This window comes from Myripristis murdjan, chromosome 16 (genome assembly GCF_902150065.1).
Source record: "Myripristis murdjan chromosome 16, fMyrMur1.1, whole genome shotgun sequence".
NCBI classification, from domain to species: domain Eukaryota; kingdom Metazoa; phylum Chordata; class Actinopteri; order Holocentriformes; family Holocentridae; genus Myripristis; species Myripristis murdjan.
In genome coordinates, this window is record NC_043995.1 from 34,104,067 (window position 1) to 34,109,066 (window position 5,000).

At 42.2% G+C, this 5,000-nt stretch overlaps 1 protein-coding gene across 1 annotated transcript in view; it reads right to left on the reverse strand.

Moving 5' to 3' along the window:
- Positions 1 to 3,030: 3,030 nt before the first annotated feature.
- LOC115374313 (collagen alpha-6(VI) chain-like) overlaps positions 3,031 to 5,000 on the reverse strand; it is a 43,598-nt gene continuing 41,628 nt past the window's right edge. Inside the window, exon 38 of the mRNA XM_030073170.1 lies at positions 3,031 to 3,990. The gene's annotated coding sequence lies outside the window, so the exon portion shown is untranslated. The remainder of the gene's footprint in view (positions 3,991 to 5,000) is intronic.

The following is a 5,000-nucleotide window of genomic DNA, read 5'->3' on the forward strand; positions in this document are numbered from 1 at the left end:
AGAGAGAGTACATATCAGCATTTATATTTTGACACTTTCATCATTTTATGATTGAACTTGAATGTGTTCAATCTTAATGTGTCCACCCTGTCATTGCAAAATATGAATCTATATAAATGCTTTTCAGAAATTCAAAATATGTTTGTTAAAGTACACACAGTCACCTTCCTAACTGATACATGTTGCTAGCTAATGGCCCACCATGTGCTCATTAAATGCAAACTTCAGCCAGAAACGTCCTCCCTGTCATCGTCCACCCCGTCATCAAGTCTAGTTTTATAACAGTTTTATAAGTTTTTCAGTGTTTCAGACGTCAAGTGGAGGACAAAACATATGCAGAGAAAGAAACCATTTGAAAGGATACCTATGTTTATACTTTTTGTGGCAGGCCTACATTTAGGGACCAACATGTTTTTGTTTTGTTTATATCAATCTTGTTTGTTCCTCTAGTTGAAGGTTTTATTTATTTATTTTTGCTGTTGTTGAGTGTCAGTTCCAAATGTAGCCTACCTGTGCACCATTCAAAATACAGTAGGTGAAAAAAAGTCATGTTTTGACAAAAAACATTTGTTGACAAAACCATAACATTGTTTCCTTTAAATATATATGAGGCATTTCACTATTGTCCACCCTGTCATGCCAAGGTCCACCCCGTCATGTTCATGTTTTATGTGAATAAATAATTATTTTCACAAGTTATCAAAACCTTTTGTGTGATTTTGCTCTGAAGAGATTAGGGCCAAACAGTATTATTTCAAAGTTTGACCAGATACCTTTATTTATAGAGTTTATTCAGAAAAGAAAGTACAACTTTCACAGATTTTACATATACAAATATATTTTTCCATAATTTCTGTATTTTTGAGAGATGTTTTCCAGAAACTAAAATATATTCCTGAACGAGGGACCAAATACCTTTCTGAAAATGTACATTTTGTAATCAATATATGATTAGAACATATTAACTCTATTTAGAAATTGTCCCATGACAGGGTGGACACATTTTGCAATTCACTTGTACTTTCTATGCTTGCAGTCAATTTATAAAAGGTGCAGGAGCTTGACCAACATGCATTTCTAACAGCTTAAGGTCTACTTTATACAATGGATATGGAGTTCAGTGGAAAATCTCATCTTTTTTTGTGTGACATTGGGAAGTCTCAATGGCACTCTATACTGATATTGACTCATTCGTCAACGACCCTTTTTTTTCATGACGAAGACGAGACGACGAGCTAAAAATAGATCTTTGATGACAGAAACAAAACGAGACGTCATGACGAGATGGGACGAAAATGTCAGAGGTGGTGTGATGGACTTTGAAAATGCAGTATTTCCTCCAGCTGTGCGTGCACTCTGCCTGCCAAAAGCTCAGAATATGAGCAAAGCGTCCTGCGGCTTGTTTGCCTGAGAATGTGCACATCCGCGCCTCCAGCCTCATTTACACTGCGGTGTACGGAGACGTGCAGCGAACACAGCTGATATACAGGCCCACACCGCGGCAGCGACCGCGACCGGTGTCGGCGAACAGCTGATACACATAACCGGACCAGACCGATCGCGGCCGCGTTCGCCGCGCGTGTCCGTCCAACGACACCGTATGAATGAGGCTACCAGGCAGCCTGCGCGCGCGCACACACACACACACACACACACACACACACACACACACACACACACACACACACACACACACGGGTGATGGACTTGCACTTACAAGTCAGCAAATTTAGCTAACCCTAAAACAAACAGGTGAATATAGACTGGGGTTGGATATTCTGATGTCTGTTAAGTTTTACATCATAATAGTCAAATGCATCTCTTTATTACAGCGGCACACACACTGAAGGTCTGGTTCTCAGAAATAAAGCCTCCATCGAAAAGAAAGAATGTTTTGTTTCTTGACTGTCTTTGTGTAATGACAATTGATTCCACTGTTATCAGTTTTACATGTGTGTAATGTACAATCCTGAGTATATCATTAAGTACTGCATGGCTGCATTTCATTTCTATTGATGGGAGAGTCTACCTGTATTGGTATGATTCAATTAGTTTAAACTTTAAAGACAGATGTGTGAATATATATATATATATATATATATATATATATCAGGTGTTTGATGCTCCAGCTCATCGAGGTCGTATCATTAGGGAACGGCTGCTGGAGACTGGGGTACCTCAGATGGAGTGGCCTGCACTTTCTCAGACCTGAATCCCATAGAAAACCTATGGGATCAGCTGAGTGGCCGTGTAGAGGCTCGGAGCTCTGTACCCCAGAACCTCAATGTCCTGAGGGCCGCCCTTCAAGAAGAGTGGGATGCCATGCCTCAGCAGACAATAAGTCGACTTGTGAACAGCAGGAGACGTCGCTGTCAAGCTGTAATTGATGCTCAAGGGCACATGACAAGTTATTGACACTGACATTTTTTGTTGTGGTATATCCACCACTGTTGTTGGCTTTTGTTTCAAGAAATTGTTTGAAATGAGGAAATCACCAGTGCATGCTTCTACTTAAATGCCCTACTTTCATGATATAATATCACTGTAGCGTGAACTTTTTACATTTTCCATAAATTTCACCCAAAAGCCAAATATCCCTAACTTTTTGTGAGTAGTGTATATATGTGTACACACACACACACACACACACATGACTAAAACTAATGACCAAAATCATGACCAAATATTTTTAATTTTTGTCAACTAAGACTAGACTAAAACTATTAAGGACAGCAGTGACTAAAATGTGACTAACACTAATAAGCATTTTCGTCAAGAAGACTAAGAGTAAAATTAAAATGGCTGTCAAAATTAACACTGCCTTCATGGCCCTAATACACTGTTTTGTGTGTGTGTGTGTGTGTGTGTGTGCGTAAGCTGTGAAAATAAAACAAAAACAAACTTGCTGTGTGTTTGCACATGAACACAGCGCGACTCAGGAAGGACAAACTATGGTTTCATTTTATTTTATTTTATTTTATTTGTGTAATTTATTTTTTTTACATGAAGCACCATTACTCAGTGCAATAATGATGGACAGAGAAGTGACCTGACATCAAGACTGCAGAGACGACACAGGACAGATTAAAGCTGCTCTCAGCGGCACTGAAGGCTGCCGGAGCCGACGGCTTCCACCGAGGACACGATTACCCAGAAATCCTGTAGGGTGATGTAAGGTAACTGACCCCGCCTCCACGCCGCGTCCCTCTGATCACAAACATGAGCGTCTGCTCGCTTCCCCCCGCCTGGACACTGGATCTGCTGCTCTGCTCTCATCAACTCAGTTTTATTTGTTGAAGCCTCAAATCCCAACAGAAGGGAAGTCGCTTTACAGAAACAGCCAATCATGAAGCAGAGCCTCGCTGTGAGCAGCAGGGGGCGACAGCGAGGACAAAAACCAAACCTGTGACAGGTGAGAGCCTCGAGCAGACGATGAAGAGGACGACTTTAACGACTGGACAAACAGCCTCTGGTTTGTGTTACGCCACAACACGTTTTTGCATTTATAGCACACACATCTTTTCATCATAGCGCCCCCATCAGGCCAATTGGGGTCATATTTCTTGGGCATTTGCACTCAACTTCCAATCAGTGTGCAGAACTTCATGTCTCTACTGTTTACCATCACAGGAATTTGAAAACACATTTCTGAAGAAAGAAAGAAAATGATGATAATAAGTAAATGTTAAGTGTGGAGGCCTGCAGAAAGTCCTTGGGAAAGGGTTTCCTCTCGCTGCAGTTTGAGGTGACCTGCTGCAGTTATTCCCGCTCTGACCTGAATCCTGTTCTTAGATTAGATTAGATTAGATATACTTTATTGTCCCGAAGGAAATTCGTCATGGGCTAAAAGTGCCAGATACAGCTGCACAGCAACAGAATACAACACAACATCTTAGGACGTGACACAGCTGAGAAAACACCTGTGGCGGCCAGGAGGCGGGTTCTCACCTGCGGACGAGACGAGCGTCGTTGTCAGTGCTGAGCTGGGATCTGTGGAGAACAGCAGAACACATCACTTCATCATCAGACTGCAGCGACGGCAGCGCTTCATCTCAGCTGCGTGTTTAGATCAGGTTCTTATAAAGCATTTACAACAGAATTTACAGACTTCAAACCAGCGTGAATTTAATAAACGCAGCATGCAACTGAGTGAACAGCAGTTATCATAAAACAGTGAGCAGGCAGCATCACAGCACGCACACACACACACACACACACACACACACACACACACATACACACACACACACACACACACACACACACACAGCTGTGTGTGCTGGATTTGGATCATTTGTTGGACATGGAAACAGGAGGAAGCTGCACAAAGTGGTGAGCTCTGGTGTGCACAGAGGTGGGAACTGGTTCAGACTGAAATGGGTTTTCTGGCTTCAGTGAAAACAGTGAAGTTGGTAAGAGAGGAAACAAACATCTGCACTGTTTCTGCCAGCTCTGTTTTAACACAAGCAGAAAATCCTCACCTGGTTTCCTGAGTGAGAGTTCTGTTGAAAACCATCACGTTCAAAGCTTTTCAGTTTGATTTAATGTCTTTTATACGGCAGTGTGTTAGTGCCACTGGATAAAACTGGAATACCGGAGGCCTGTCCCATGCAGCTGGATTTGGGCTTAGCAAGTTAACTTAGCAAGGTAACCACCATGAAGGTGGTTTACCTTTAATCAGGGTACGTTTCCATGGTAACATATGCTGAACACCTAACCTGCTCTGGAGCAGGTTAAGTTCACGATGAGAGCTCAGCAGGTAGAAAAGCCCCACCTACTGACCAATCAGCTCTCTTGGAAAATGGCCTGCCCATTGATGAGACAGTGTGAATAAGTAAAGTCTTGTACATGTTGGAGGCTATATAGCCTACAACATGTACGGCCCGGTCAGCGTCTTGGGCCGTCAAATGTCTCCAAGACTACCTGACAAACACCGGGCAAACAGCTGATTTCACACCTGTAAGGAAAGAAGAGCTGAACAAGATCCTCCGTGAATTTTA